Source organism: Patiria miniata, unplaced genomic scaffold, assembly GCF_015706575.1.
Source record: "Patiria miniata isolate m_02_andy unplaced genomic scaffold, ASM1570657v1 HiC_scaffold_23, whole genome shotgun sequence".
Classification (NCBI taxonomy): domain Eukaryota; kingdom Metazoa; phylum Echinodermata; class Asteroidea; order Valvatida; family Asterinidae; genus Patiria; species Patiria miniata.
This window is the reverse complement of record NW_024037062.1, coordinates 2,936,994-2,954,047: the sequence shown is the minus strand read 5'-3', so window position 1 is coordinate 2,954,047 and position 17,054 is coordinate 2,936,994.

Here is a 17,054-nt window from a genome sequence, read left to right as displayed (position 1 = left end):
TGATAATGAAACACTCAGAAGTTACCTGTTTGTGTTTGTTGTTTGCACTTACGAAGATTCCAACAAAGCTGTGCATGTGTATAATTTGAAGTTCATTGCGAGTCTGCTCAAACACTGCTCATGAACTATATCACACTTTTGTACAATTCTTGGGAAAAACGCTTTATGACAATGTGTTTTCTTTGTCGTCATTTAGTGAAACATATATTGTTACTCTTTTAAAGTGTAGGGATCATCGTACAAGTATTGTCATCAACATCATGTCTATAACCTTCATGAACGCAAAATATGTATCCCTTTTACTGAAAAAGAACATAATTATGAACAATAATTATCGTGGAACAAATGAAATAATAGTTGGAAAGTGAAACAGAAAATAAAAGAAGAAACTTTTGTCAAATGAACGTAACCTTTTCAAAGTTTTTGATTGAATCCTTGACGTTTTATAAAGTATGGTTACTTTGACGGGCTAATAAGGCACTAATTAGATTTTGGCTCGAGCCCATACCAAAATAAAGTGTGCCCATTCACATGATCTCGTAGATTATGCAAGAAACGTATGAGTTTTTGACAACATGTGCATGAGGTACACTTTGTTTTCAAGGGAATATACATCATTTGCTTTTGCTGTAATTTTCAGAAATGGATGGAATTGGGGGGTTGGAAGTATATAGCAAATATAGTTACACTGACTTTTTTGAGGTTTTGGGTTCGAAAATGCTATAAAAACCAAGAAAAACAATTATTTTCCTGTAGTCTGGTTCCCTGACTCCATTTAAGAAGAAACAGAGCAGTTTACATACATTGGGGAATTGTAAGGTCAGGGAACCAGTCTAGCTGGCTTGTACCCGTTCATAGGTGTGTAATCGATTGCAAACAAGTGCGATGGTCAACTGGGGCCAGTATTTGACAAAAAAGCCAGTTGTTTCCAACGCTGATCGGCCGATCAGCGTTGGAAATTAATACAAAAATACCACTTTTCTTGAAAATGACAGTATACCAGGTGCCATGATTTTACAGGATGCTTTACACTGTCATTCACTAACAGTCCAGCAAGGTATTTCAAAATGATTTGGTAGTTTTATTTTTTGATGTTTGCAAATGTTGTATTTTCCCTTTAAAGGAGCAGTGATATACGCAGTTAAAAAGAATGCATTCTGATAGTGCCGAGAAAGTGGGGGCAGTTTAAGGGGCTAATTAGGCACTAGTAAGTGCTTGGATGAAGCCAATACCAAAATTAAGTGTGCCCAGTGATGACCTCGTAGATTATGCAACAAAACTGTAAGTTTTTGGCAACATGTGAGGTACATTTTGTTTTAAAGGAGCAGTGATATACGCAGTTGAAAAGAATGCATTCTGTGCCTGAAAAATGGGGTCACATTTAGGGGCTAATTAGGCGCTAATTAATGCTTGGATGAAGCCAAAACCAAAATTGAGTGTGCCCAGTCTCATGATCTCGTAGATTAAGAAATAAAATTATGAGCTTTTGACAACATGTGAGGTACACTTTGTTTTAAAGGAGCAGTGATATACGCAGTTGAAAAGAATGCATTCTGTGCCTGGAAAATGGGGTCACTTTAAGGGGCCAATTAGGCACTCATTAGTACTTGGGTGGAGCCAATACCAAAATTAAGTGTGCCTGGTCACATGATCTCGTAGAATAAGCAATAAAATGATGCGTTTTTGACAGCATGTGAGGTACACTTTGTTTTAAAGGAGCAGTGATATACGCAGTTGAAAGGGATGCATTCTGATAGTGCCGGGAAAATTGGGTCAGTTTAAGGGGCCAATTAGGCACTAATTAGGCTCGGCTGAAGCCAATACCAAAATTAAGTGTGCCTGGTCAGATGATCTTGTAGATTAAGCAATAAAATGATAAGTTTTTGACAACATGTGAGGTACACTTTGTTTTAAAGGAGCAGTGATATACGCAGCAGAAACGAACCCATTACAAAAGTGCATTAAAAATAGCTTCACTTTAACGGGCTACTTTGGGGACTAATTAGTTTTCGGCTCGAGCCAATACCAAAATTAAGTGTGCCCAGTCACATGATCTCGTAGATTAAGCATTACAATTATGAGTTTTTGACAGCATGTGAAGTACACTTTGTTTTAAAGGAGTAGTGATATACGCAGAAGAAACGAACGCATTACAATAGTGCATTAAAAATAGCTTCACTTTAACGGGCTACTTAGGCACTAATTAGTTTTCGGCTCGAGCCAATACCAAAATTAAGTGTGCCCAGTCACATGATCTCGTAGATTAAGCATTACAATTATGAGTTTTTGACAACTTGTGAAGTACACTTTGTTTTAAAGGAGCAGTGATATGCGCAGTTGAAAATAATGCATTCTGTGTCTGGAAAATGGGCTCACTTTAAGGGGCCAATTAGGCACTCATTAGTGTTTGGATGAAGCCAATACCAAAATAAAGTGTGCCCAGTCACATGATCTCGTAGATTAGGCATTAAAATTATGAGTTTTTGACAGAATGTGAGGTACACTTTGTTTTAAAGGAGCAGTGATGTACACAGTTGAAAGGGATGCATTCTGATAGTGCCGGGAAAATGGGGTCAGTTTAAGGGGCTAATTAGGCGCTAATTAATGCTTGGATGAAGTCAATACCAAAATTAAGTGTGCCCAGTCACATGATCTCGTAGGTTAAGCATTAAAATTATGAGTTTTTGACAGCATGTGAAGTACACTTTGTTTTAAAGGAGCAGTGATGTACACAGTTGAAAAGAATGCATTCTGATAGTGCCGGGAAAATGGGGTCAGTTTAAGGGGCTAATTAGGCGCTAATTAATGCTTGGATGAAGCTAATACCAAAATTAAGTGTGCCCAGTCACATGATCTCGTAGATTAAGCATTAAAATTATGAGTTTTTGACAGCATGTGAGGTACACTTTGTTTTAAAGGAGCAGTGATGTACACAGTTGAAAAGAATGCATTCTGATAGTGCCGGGAAATGGGGTCATTTTTAGGGGCTAATTAGGCGCTAATTAATGCTTGGATGAAGCCAATACCAAAATTAAGTGTGCCCAGTCACATGATCTCGTAGATTAAGCATTACAATTATGATTTTTTGACAACATGTGAAGTACACTTTGTTTTAAAGGATCAGTGATGTACACAGTTGAAAGGGATGCATTCTGACAGTGCCGGGAAAATGGGGTCAGTTTAAGGGGCTCATTAGGCGCTAATTAATGCTTGGATGGAGCCAATACCAAAATTAAGTGTGCCCAGTCACATGATCTCGTAGATTAAGCATTACAATTATGAGTTTTTGACAACTTGTGAAGTACACTTTGTTTTAAAGGAGCAGTGATATGCGCAGTTGAAAATAATGCATTCTGTGTCTGGAAAATGGGCTCACTTTAAGGGGCCAATTAGGCACTCATTAGTGTTTGGATGAAGCCAATACCAAAATTAAGTGTGCCCAGTCACATGATCTCGTAGATTAGGCATTAAAATTATGAGTTTTTGACAGAATGTGAGGTACACTTTGTTTTAAAGGAGCAGTGATGTACACAGTTGAAAGGGATGCATTCTGATAGTGCCGGGAAAATGGGGTCAGTTTAAGGGGCTAATTAGGCGCTAATTAATGCTTGGATGAAGCCAATACCAAAATTAAGTGTGCCCAGTCACATGATCTCGTAGGTTAAGCATTAAAATTATGAGTTTTTGACAGCATGTGAAGTACACTTTGTTTTAAAGGAGCAGTGATGTACACAGTTGAAAGGGATGCATTCTGATAGTGCCGGGAAAATGGGGTCAGTTTAAGGGGCTAATTAGGCGCTAATTAATGCTTGGATGAAGCCAATACCAAAATTAAGTGTGCCCAGTCACATGATCTCGTAGATTAAGCATTAAAATTATGAGTTTTTGACAGCATGTGAGGTACACTTTGTTTTAAAGGAGCAGTGATGTACACAGTTGAAAAGAATGCATTCTGATAGTGCCGGGAAAATGGGGTCATTTTTAGGGGCTAATTAGGCGCTAATTAATGCTTGGATGAAGCCAATACCAAAATTAAGTGTGCCCAGTCACATGATCTCGTAGGTTAAGCATTAAAATTATGAGTTTTTGACAGCATGTGAGGTACACTTTGTTTTAAAGGAGCAGTGATGTACACAGTTGAAAAGAATGCATTCTGATAGTGCCGGGAAAATGGGGTCATTTTTAGGGGCTAATTAGGCGCTAATTAATGCTTGGATGAAGCCAATACCAAAATGAAGTGTGCCCAGTCACATGATCTCGTAGGTTAAGCATTAAAATTATGAGTTTTCGACAGCATGTGAAGTACACTTTGTTTTAAAGGAGCAGTGATGTACACAGTTGAAAAGAATGCATTCTGATAGTGCCGGGAAAATGGGGTCATTTTTAGGAACTAATTAGGCACTAATTAGGCTTGGATGTAGCCAATACCAAAATTAAGTGTGCCTGGTCAGATGATCTTGTAGATTAAGCAATAAAATGATAAGTTTTTGACAACATGTGAGGTACACTTTGTTTTAAAGGAGCAGTGATATACGCAGCAGAAACGAACCCATTACAATAGTGCATTAAAAATAGCGTCACTTTAACGGGCTACTTAGGCACTAATTAGTTTTAGCTTCGAGCCAATACCAAAATTAAGTGTGCCCAGTCACATGATCTCGTAGATTAAGCATTAAAATTATGAGTTTTTGACAGCATGTGAAGTACACTTTGTTTTAAAGGAGTAGTGATATACGCAGCAGAAACGAACGCATTACAATAGTGCATTAAAAATAGCTTCACTTTAACGGGCTACTTAGGCACTAATTAGTTTTCGGCTCGAGCCAATACCAAAATTAAGTGTGCCCAGTCACATGATCTCGTAGATTAAGCATTAAAATTATGATTTTTTGACAACATGTGAAGTACACTTTGTTTTAAAGGATCAGTGATGTACACAGTTGAAAGGGATGCATTCTGACAGTGCCGGGAAAATGGGGTCAGTTTAAGGGGCTCATTAGGCGCTAATTAATGCTTGGATGGACCAATACCAAAATTAAGTGTGCCCAGTCACATGATCTCGTAGATTAAGCATTACAATTATGAGTTTTTGACAACTTGTGAAGTACACTTTGTTTTAAAGGAGCAGTGATATGCGCAGTTGAAAATAATGCATTCTGTGTCTGGAAAATGGGCTCACTTTAAGGGGCCAATTAGGCACTCATTAGTGTTTGGATGAAGCCAATACCAAAATAAAGTGTGCCCAGTCACATGATCTCGTAGATTAAGCATTCAAATTATGATTTTTTGACAGCATGTGAAGTACACTTTGTTTTAAAGGAGCAGTGATGTACACAGTTGAAAGGGATGCATTCTGATAGTGCCGGGAAAATGGGGTCAGTTTAAGGGGCTAATTAGGCGCTAATTAATGCTTGGATGAAGCCAATACCAAAATTAAGTGTGCCCAGTCACATGATCTCGTAGGTTAAGCATTAAAATTATGAGTTTTTGACAGCATGTGAGGTACACTTTGTTTTAAAGGAGCAGTGATGTACACAGTTGAAAAGAATGCATTCTGATAGTGCCGGGAAAATGGGGTCAGTTTTAGGGGCTAATTAGGCGCTAATTAATGCTTGGATGAAGCCAATACCAAAATGAAGTGTGCCCAGTCACATGATCTCGTAGGTTAAGCATTAAAATTATGAGTTTTTGACAGCATGTGAAGTACACTTTGTTTTAAAGGAGCAGTGATGTACACAGTTGAAAAGAATGCATTCTGATAGTGCCGGGAAAATGGGGTCATTTTTAGGGGCTAATTAGGCGCTAATTAGGCTTGGATGGAGCCAATACCAAAATTAAGTGTGCCTGGTCAGATGATCTTGTAGATTAAGCAATAAAATGATAAGTTTTTGACAACATGTGAGGTACACTTTGTTTTAAAGGAGCAGTGATATACGCAGCAGAAACGAACCCATTACAATAGTGCATTAAAAATAGCTTCACTTTAACGGGCTACTTAGGCACTAATTAGTTTTCGCTTCGAGCCAATACCAAAATTAAGTGTGCCCAGTCACATGATCTCGTAGATTAAGCATTAAAATTATGATTTTTTGACAGCATGTGAAGTACACTTTGTTTTAAAGGAGTAGTGATATACGCAGCAGAAACGAACGCATTACAATAGTGCATTAAAAATAGCTTCACTTTAACGGGCTACTTAGGCACTAATTAGTTTTCGGCTCGAGCCAATACCAAAATTAAGTGTGCCCAGTCACATGATCTCGTAGATTAAGCATTAAAATTATGATTTTTTGACAACAGGTGAAGTACACTTTGTTTTAAAGGATCAGTGATGTACACAGTTGAAAGGGATGCATTCTGACAGTGCCGAGGGAATGGGGTTAGTTTAAGGGGCTCATTAGGCGCTAATTAATGCTTGGATGGAGCCAATACCAAAATTAAGTGTGCCCAGTCACATGATCTCGTAGATTAAGCATTACAATTATGAGTTTTTGACAACTTGTGAAGTACACTTTGTTTTAAAGGAGCAGTGATATGCGCAGTTGAAAATAATGCATTCTGTGTCTGGAAAATGGGGTCACTTTAAGGGGCCAATTAGGCACTCATTAGTGTTTGGATGAAGCCAATACCAAAATAAAGTGTGCCCAGTCACATGATCTCGTAGATTAGGCATTAAAATTATGAGTTTTTTTGACAGAATGTGAGGTACACTTTGTTTTAAAGGAGCAGTGATGTACACAGTTGAAAGGGATGCATTCTGATAGTGCCGGGAAAATGGGGTCAGTTTAAGGGGCTAATTAGGCGCTAATTAATGCTTGGATGAAGCCAATACCAAAATTAAGTGTGCCCAGTCACATGATCTCGTAGGTTAAGCATTAAAATTATGAGTTTTTGACAGCATGTGAAGTACACTTTGTTTTAAAGGAGCAGTGATGTACACAGTTGAAAGGGATGCATTCTGATAGTGCCGGGAAAATGGGGTCAGTTTAAGGGGCTAATTAGGCGCTAATTAATGCTTGGATAAAGCCAATACCAAAATGAAGTGTGCCCAGTCACATGATCTTGTAGATTAAGCAATAAAATTATGAGTTTTTGACAGCATGTGAGGTACACTTTGTTTTAAAGGAGCAGTGATGTACACAGTTGAAAAGAATGCATTCAGATAGTGCCGGGAAAATGGGGTCATTTTTAGGGGCTAATTAGGCGCTAATTAATGCTTGGATGAAGCCAATATCAAAATGACGTGTGCCCAGTCACATGATCTCGTAGGTTAAGCATTAAAATTATGAGTTTTTGACAGCATGTGAAGTACACTTTGTTTTAAAGGAGTAGTGATATACGCAGCAGAAACGAACACATTACAATAGTGCATTAAAAATAGCTTCACTATAACGGGCTACTTAGGCACTAATTAGTTTTCGGCTCGAGCCAATACCAAAATTAAGTGTGACCAGTCACATGATCTCGTAGATTAAGCATTACAATTATGAGTTTTTGACAACTTGTGAAGTACACTTTGTTTTAAAGGAGTAGTGATATACGCAGCAGAAACGAACGCATTACAATAGTGCATTAAAAATAGCTTCACTTTAACGGGCTACTTAGGCACTAATTAGTTTTCGGCTCGAGCCAATACCAAAATTAAGTGTGCCCAGTCACATGATCTCGTAGATTAAGCATTACAATTATGAGTTTTTGACAACTTGTGAAGTACACTTTGTTTTAAAGGAGCAGTGATATGCGCAGTTGAAAATAATGCATTCTGTGTCTGGAAAATGGGCTCACTTTAAGGGGCCAATTAGGCACTCATTAGTGTTTGGATGAAGCCAATACCAAAATCAAGTGTGCCCAGTCACATGATCTCGTAGATTAAGCATTCAAATTATGAGTTTTTGACAGCATGTGAGGTACACTTTGTTTTAAAGGAGCAGTGATGTACACAGTTGAAAGGGATGCATTCTGATAGTGCCGGGAAAATGGGGTCAGTTTAAGGGGCTAATTAGGCGCTAATTAATGCTTGGATGAAGCCAATACCAAAAATGAAGTGTGCCCAGTCACATGATCTCGTAGATTAAGCATTAAAATTATGAGTTTTTGACAGCATGTGAGGTACACTTTGTTTCAAAGGAGCAGTGATGTACACAGTTGAAAAGAATGCATTCTGATAGTGCCGGGAAAATGGGGTCATTTTTAGGGGCTAATTAGGCGCTAATTAATGCTTGGATGAAGCCAATACCAAAATTAAGTGTGCCCAGTCACATGATCTCGTAGATTAAGCATTAAAATTATGAGTTTTTGACAACACGTGAAGTACACTTTGTTTTAAAGGAGTAGTGATATACGCAGCAGAAACGAACGCATTACAATAGTGCATTAAAAATAGCTTCACTTTAACGGGCTACTTAGGCACTAATTAGTCCTTGGATGAAACCAATACCAAAATTAAGTGTGCCCAGTCACATGATCTCGTAGATTAAGCATTAAAATTATGAGTTTTTGACAACATGTGAGGTACACTTTGTTTTAAAGGAGCAGTGATATACGCAGTTGAAAAGAATGCATTCTGTGCCTGAAAAATGGGGTCACTTTAAGGGGCTAATTAGGCACTCATTAGTTCTTGGATGGAGCCAATACCAAAATTAAGTGTGCCCAGTCACATGATCTCGTAGATTAAGCATTAAAATTATGAGTTTTTGACAGCACGTGAGGTACACTTTGTTTCAAAGGAGCAGTGATGTACACAGTTGAAAAGAATGCATTCTGATAGTGCCGGGAAAATGGGGTCATTTTTAGGGGCTAATTAGGCGCCAATTAATGCTTGGATGAAGCCAATCCCAAAATTAAGTGTGCCCAGTGATGACCTCGTAGATTATGCAACAAAACTGTAAGTTTTTGGCAACATGTGAGGTACATTTTGTTTTAAAGGAGCAGTGATATACGCAGTTGAAAAGAATGCATTCTGTGCCTGAAAAATGGGGTCACATTTAGGGGCTAATTAGGCGCTAATTAATGCTTGGATGAAGCCAATACCAAAATTAAGTGTGCCCAGTCACATGATCTCGTAGATTAAGCATTAAAATTATGAGTTTTTGACAGCATGTGAGGTACACTTTGTTTTAAAGGAGCAGTGATGTACACAGTTGAAAAGAATGCATTCTGATAGTGCCGGGAAAATGGGGTCATTTTTAGGGGCTAATTAGGCGCTAATTAATGCTTGGATGAAGCCAATACCAAAATTAAGTGTGCCCAGTCACATGATCTCGTAGGTTAAGCATTAAAATTATGAGTTTTTGACAGCATGTGAGGTACACTTTGTTTTAAAGGAGCAGTGATGTACACAGTTGAAAAGAATGCATTCTGATAGTGCCGGGAAAATGGGGTCATTTTTAGGGGCTAATTAGGCACTAATTAGGCTTGGATGGAGCCAATACCAAAATTAAGTGTGCCTGGTCAGATGATCTTGTAGATTAAGCAATAAAATGATAAGTTTTTGACAACATGTGAGGTACACTTTGTTTTAAAGGAGCAGTGATATACGCAGCAGAAACGAACCCATTACAATAGTGCATTAAAAATAGCTTCACTTTAACGGGCTACTTAGGCACTAATTAGTTTTCGCTTCGAGCCAATACCAAAATTAAGTGTGCCCAGTCACATGATCTCGTAGATTAAGCATTAAAATTATGATTTTTTGACAGCATGTGAAGTACACTTTGTTTTAAAGGAGTAGTGATATACGCAGCAGAAACGAACGCATTACAATAGTGCATTAAAAATAGCTTCACTTTAACGGGCTACTTAGGCACTAATTAGTTTTCGGCTCGAGCCAATACCAAAATTAAGTGTGCCCAGTCACATGATCTCGTAGATTAAGCATTAAAATTATGATTTTTTGACAACATGTGAAGTACACTTTGTTTTAAAGGATCAGTGATGTACACAGTTGAAAGGGATGCATTCTGACAGTGCCGGGAAAATGGGGTCAGTTTAAGGGGCTCATTAGGCGCTAATTAATGCTTGGATGGAGCCAATACCAAAATTAAGTGTGCCCAGTCACATGATCTCGTAGATTAAGCATTACAATTATGAGTTTTTGACAACTTGTGAAGTACACTTTGTTTTAAAGGAGCAGTGATATGCGCAGTTGAAAATAATGCATTCTGTGTCTGGAAAATGGGCTCACTTTAAGGGGCCAATTAGGCACTCATTAGTGTTTGGATGAAGCCAATACCAAAATTAATTGTGCCCAGTCACATGATCTCGTAGATTAAGCATTAAAATTATGATTTTTTGACAGCATGTGAAGTACACTTTGTTTTAAAGGAGTAGTGATATACGCAGCAGAAACGAACGCATTACAATAGTGCATTAAAAAAAGCTTCACTTTAACGGGCTACTTAGGCACTAATTAGTTTTCGGCTCGAGCCAATACCAAAATTAAGTGTGCCCAGTCACATGATCTCGTAGATTAAGCATTAAAATTATGATTTTTTGACAACATGTGAAGTACACTTTGTTTTAAAGGATCAGTGATGTACACAGTTGAAAGGGATGCATTCTGACAGTGCCGGGAAAATGGGGTCAGTTTAAGGGGCTCATTAGGCGCTAATTAATGCTTGGATGGAGCCAATACCAAAATTAAGTGTGCCCAGTCACATGATCTCGTAGATTAAGCATTACAATTATGAGTTTTTGACAACTTGTGAAGTACACTTTGTTTTAAAGGAGCAGTGATATGCGCAGTTGAAAATAATGCATTCTGTGTCTGGAAAATGGGCTCACTTTAAGGGGCCAATTAGGCACTCATTAGTGTTTGGATGAAGCCAATACCAAAATAAAGTGTGCCCAGTCACATGATCTCGTAGATTAGGCATTAAAATTATGAGTTTTTTTGACAGAATGTGAGGTACACTTTGTTTTAAAGGAGCAGTGATGTACACAGTTGAAAGGGATGCATTCTGATAGTGCCGGGAAAATGGGGTCAGTTTAAGGGGATAATTAGGCGCTAATTAATGCTTGGATGAAGCCAATACCAAAATTAAGTGTGCCCAGTCACATGATCTCGTAGGTTAAGCATTAAAATTATGAGTTTTTGACAGCATGTGAAGTACACTTTGTTTTAAAGGAGCAGTGATGTACACAGTTGAAAGGGATGCATTCTGATAGTGCCGGGAAAATGGGGTCATTTTTAGGGGCTAATTAGGCGCTAATTAATGCTTGGATGAAGCCAATACCAAAATGACGTGTGCCCAGTCACATGATCTCGTAGGTTAAGCATTAAAATTATGAGTTTTTGACAACTTGTGAAGTACACTTTGTTTTAAAGGAGTAGTGATATACGCAGCAGAAACGAACGCATTACAATAGTGCATTAAAAATAGCTTCACTTTAACGGGCTACTTAGGCACTAATTAGTTTTCGGCTCGAGCCAATACCAAAATTAAGTGTGCCCAGTCACATGATCTCGTAGATTAAGCATTACAATTATGAGTTTTTGACAACTTGTGAAGTACACTTTGTTTTAAAGGAGCAGTGATATGCGCAGTTGAAAATAATGCATTCTGTGTCTGGAAAATGGGCTCACTTTAAGGGGCCAATTAGGCACTCATTAGTGTTTGGATGAAGCCAATACCAAAATCAAGTGTGCCCAGTCACATGATCTCGTAGATTAAGCATTCAAATTATGAGTTTTTGACAGCATGTGAGGTACACTTTGTTTTAAAGGAGCAGTGATGTACACAGTTGAAAGGGATGCATTCTGATAGTGCCGGGAAAATGGGGTCAGTTTAAGGGGCTAATTAGGCGCTAATTAATGCTTGGATGAAGCCAATACCAAAAATGAAGTGTGCCCAGTCACATGATCTCGTAGATTAAGCATTAAAATTATGAGTTTTTGACAGCATGTGAGGTACACTTTGTTTCAAAGGAGCAGTGATGTACACAGTTGAAAAGAATGCATTCTGATAGTGCCGGGAAAATGGGGTCATTTTTAGGGGCTAATTAGGCGCTAATTAATGCTTGGATGAAGCCAATACCAAAATTAAGTGTGCCCAGTCACATGATCTCGTAGATTAAGCATTAAAATTATGAGTTTTTGACAACACGTGAAGTACACTTTGTTTTAAAGGAGTAGTGATATACGCAGCAGAAACGAACGCATTACAATAGTGCATTAAAAATAGCTTCACTTTAACGGGCTACTTAGGCACTAATTAGTCCTTGGATGAAACCAATACCAAAATTAAGTGTGCCCAGTCACATGATCTCGTAGATTAAGCATTAAAATTATGAGTTTTTGACAACATGTGAGGTACACTTTGTTTTAAAGGAGCAGTGATATACGCAGTTGAAAAGAATGCATTCTGTGCCTGAAAAATGGGGTCACTTTAAGGGGCTAATTAGGCACTCATTAGTTCTTGGATGGAGCCAATACCAAAATTAAGTGTGCCCAGTCACATGATCTCGTAGATTAAGCATTAAAATTATGAGTTTTTGACAGCACGTGAGGTACACTTTGTTTCAAAGGAGCAGTGATGTACACAGTTGAAAAGAATGCATTCTGATAGTGCCGGGAAAATGGGGTCATTTTTAGGGGCTAATTAGGCGCCAATTAATGCTTGGATGAAGCCAATCCCAAAATTAAGTGTGCCCAGTGATGACCTCGTAGATTATGCAACAAAACTGTAAGTTTTTGGCAACATGTGAGGTACATTTTGTTTTAAAGGAGCAGTGATATACGCAGTTGAAAAGAATGCATTCTGTGCCTGAAAAATGGGGTCACATTTAGGGGCTAATTAGGCGCTAATTAATGCTTGGATGAAGCCAATACCAAAATTAAGTGTGCCCAGTCACATGATCTCGTAGATTAAGCATTAAAATTATGAGTTTTTGACAGCATGTGAGGTACACTTTGTTTTAAAGGAGCAGTGATGTACACAGTTGAAAAGAATGCATTCTGATAGTGCCGGGAAAATGGGGTCATTTTTAGGGGCTAATTAGGCGCTAATTAATGCTTGGATGAAGCCAATACCAAAATTAAGTGTGCCCAGCTACATGATCTCGTAGGTTAAGCATTAAAATTATGAGTTTTTGACAGCATGTGAGGTACACTTTGTTTTAAAGGAGCAGTGATGTACACAGTTGAAAAGAATGCATTCTGATAGTGCCGGGAAAATGGGGTCATTTTTAGGGGCTAATTAGGCACTAATTAGGCTTGGATGGAGCCAATACCAAAATTAAGTGTGCCTGGTCAGATGATCTTGTAGATTAAGCAATAAAATGATAAGTTTTTGACAACATGTGAGGTACACTTTGTTTTAAAGGAGCAGTGATATACGCAGCAGAAACGAACCCATTACAATAGTGCATTAAAAATAGCTTCACTTTAACGGGCTACTTAGGCACTAATTAGTTTTCGCTTCGAGCCAATACCAAAATTAAGTGTGCCCAGTCACATGATCTCGTAGATTAAGCATTAAAATTATGATTTTTTGACAGCATGTGAAGTACACTTTGTTTTAAAGGAGTAGTGATATACGCAGCAGAAACGAACGCATTACAATAGTGCATTAAAAATAGCTTCACTTTAACGGGCTACTTAGGCACTAATTAGTTTTCGGCTCGAGCCAATACCAAAATTAAGTGTGCCCAGTCACATGATCTCGTAGATTAAGCATTAAAATTATGATTTTTTGACAACATGTGAAGTACACTTTGTTTTAAAGGATCAGTGATGTACACAGTTGAAAGGGATGCATTCTGACAGTGCCGGGAAAATGGGGTCAGTTTAAGGGGCTCATTAGGCGCTAATTAATGCTTGGATGGAGCCAATACCAAAATTAAGTGTGCCCAGTCACATGATCTCGTAGATTAAGCATTACAATTATGAGTTTTTGACAACTTGTGAAGTACACTTTGTTTTAAAGGAGCAGTGATATGCGCAGTTGAAAATAATGCATTCTGTGTCTGGAAAATGGGCTCACTTTAAGGGGCCAATTAGGCACTCATTAGTGTTTGGATGAAGCCAATACCAAAATTAATTGTGCCCAGTCACATGATCTCGTAGATTAAGCATTAAAATTATGATTTTTTGACAGCATGTGAAGTACACTTTGTTTTAAAGGAGTAGTGATATACGCAGCAGAAACGAACGCATTACAATAGTGCATTAAAAAAAGCTTCACTTTAACGGGCTACTTAGGCACTAATTAGTTTTCGGCTCGAGCCAATACCAAAATTAATGCTTGGATGAAGCCAATACCAAAATTAAGTGTGCCCAGTCACATGATCTCGTAGATTAAGCATTACAATTATGAGTTTTTGACAACTTGTGAAGTACACTTTGTTTTAAAGGAGCAGTGATATGCGCAGTTGAAAATAATGCATTCTGTGTCTGGAAAATGGGCTCACTTTAAGGGGCCAATTAGGCACTCATTAGTGTTTGGATGAAGCCAATACCAAAATCAAGTGTGCCCAGTCACATGATCTCGTAGATTAGGCATTAAAATGAATGTGACAGAATGTGAGGTACACTTTGTTTTAAAGGAGCAGTGATGTACACAGTTGAAAGGGATGCATTCTGATAGTGCCGGGAAAATGGGGTCAGTTTAAGGGGATAATTAGGCGCTAATTAATGCTTGGATGAAGCCAATACCAAAATTAAGTGTGCCCAGTCACATGATCTCGTAGGTTAAGCATTAAAATTATGAGTTTTTGACAGCATGTGAAGTACACTTTGTTTTAAAGGAGCAGTGATGTACACAGTTGAAAGGGATGCATTCTGATAGTGCCGGGAAAATGGGGTCATTTTTAGGGGCTAATTAGGCGCTAATTAATGCTTGGATGAAGCCAATACCAAAATGACGTGTGCCCAGTCACATGATCTCGTAGGTTAAGCATTAAAATTATGAGTTTTTGACAGCATGTGAAGTACACTTTGTTTTAAAGGAGTAGTGATATACGCAGCAGAAACGAACGCATTACAATAGTGCATTAAAAATAGCTTCACTATAACGGGCTACTTAGGCACTAATTAGTTTTCGGCTCGAGCCAATACCAAAATTAAGTGTGCCCAGTCACATGATCTCGTAGATTAAGCATTACAATTATGAGTTTTTGACAACTTGTGAAGTACACTTTGTTTTAAAGGAGTAGTGATATACGCAGCAGAAACGAACGCATTACAATAGTGCATTAAAAATAGCTTCACTTTAACGGGCTACTTAGGCACTAATTAGTTTTCGGCTCGAGCCAATACCAAAATTAAGTGTGCCCAGTCACATGATCTCGTAGATTAAGCATTACAATTATGAGTTTTTGACAACTTGTGAAGTACACTTTGTTTTAAAGGAGCAGTGATATGCGCAGTTGAAAATAATGCATTCTGTGTCTGGAAAATGGGGTCACTTTAAGGGGCCAATTAGGCACTCATTAGTGTTTGGATGAAGCCAATACCAAAATCAAGTGTGCCCAGTCACATGATCTCGTAGATTAAGCATTCAAATTATGAGTTTTTGACAGCATGTGAGGTACACTTTGTTTTAAAGGAGCAGTGATGTACACAGTTGAAAGGGATGCATTCTGATAGTGCCGGGAAAATGGGGTCAGTTTAAGGGGCTAATTAGGCGCTAATTAATGCTTGGATGAAGCCAATACCAAAATGAAGTGTGCCCAGTCACATGATCTCGTAGATTAAGCATTAAAATTATGAGTTTTTGACAGCATGTGAGGTACACTTTGTTTCAAAGGAGCAGTGATGTACACAGTTGAAAAGAATGCATTCTGATAGTGCCGGGAAAATGGGGTCATTTTTAGGGGCTAATTAGGCGCTAATTAATGCTTGGATGAAGCCAATACCAAAATGACGTGTGCCCAGTCACATTATCTCGTAGATTAAGCATTAAAATTATGAGTTTTTGATAACATGTGAAGTACACTTTGTTTTAAAGGAGTAGTGATATACGCAGCAGAAACGAACGCATTACAATAGTGCATTAAAAATAGCTTCACTTTAACGGGCTACTTAGGCACTAATTAGTCCTTGGATGAAACCAATACCAAAATTAAGTGTGCCCAGTCACATGATCTCGTAGATTAAGCATTAAAATTATGAGTTTTTGACATCATGTGAGGTACACTTTGTTTTAAAGGAGCAGTGATATACGCAGTTGAAAAGAATGCATTCTGTGCCTGAAAAATGGGGTCACTTTAAGGGGCTAATGAGGCACTCATTAGTTCTTGGATGGAGCCAATACCAAAATGAAGTGTGCCTCGTCACATTATCTTTAACGGGCTACTTAGGCACTAATTAGTTTTCGGCTCGAGCCAATACCAAAATTAAGTGTGCTCAGTCACATGATCTCGTAGATTAAGCATTACAATTATGAGTTTTTGACAACTTGTGAAGTACACTTTGTTTTAAAGGAGCAGTGATATGCGCAGTTGAAAATAATGCATTCTGTGTCTGGAAAATGGGGTCACTTTAAGGGGCTAATTAGGCACTCATTAGTGCTTGGATGGAGCCAATACCAAAATTAAGTGTGCCTCGTCACATTATCTTGTAGATTAAGCAATACAATTATGAGTTTTTGACAGCATGTGAGGTACACTTTGTTTCAAAGGAGCAGTGATGTACACAGTTGAAAAGAATGCATTCTGATAGTGCCGGGAAAATGGGGTCATTTTTAGGGGCTAATTAGGCGCTAATTAATGCTTGGATGGAGCCAATACCAAAATTAAGTGTGCCCAGTCACATGATCTCGTAGATTAAGCATTAAAATTATGAGTTTTTGACAGCATGTGAAGTACACTTTGTTTTAAAGGAGTATAGTGATATACGCAGCAGAAACGAACGCATTACAATAGTGCATTAAAAATAGCTTCACTTTAACGGGCTACTTAGGCACTAATTAGTCCTTGGATGAAACCAATACCAAAATTAAGTGTGCCCAGTCACATGATCTCGTAGATTAAGCATTAAAATTATGAGTTTTTGACAACATGTGAGGTACACTTTGTTTTAAAGGAGCAGTGATATACGCAGTTGAAAAGAATGC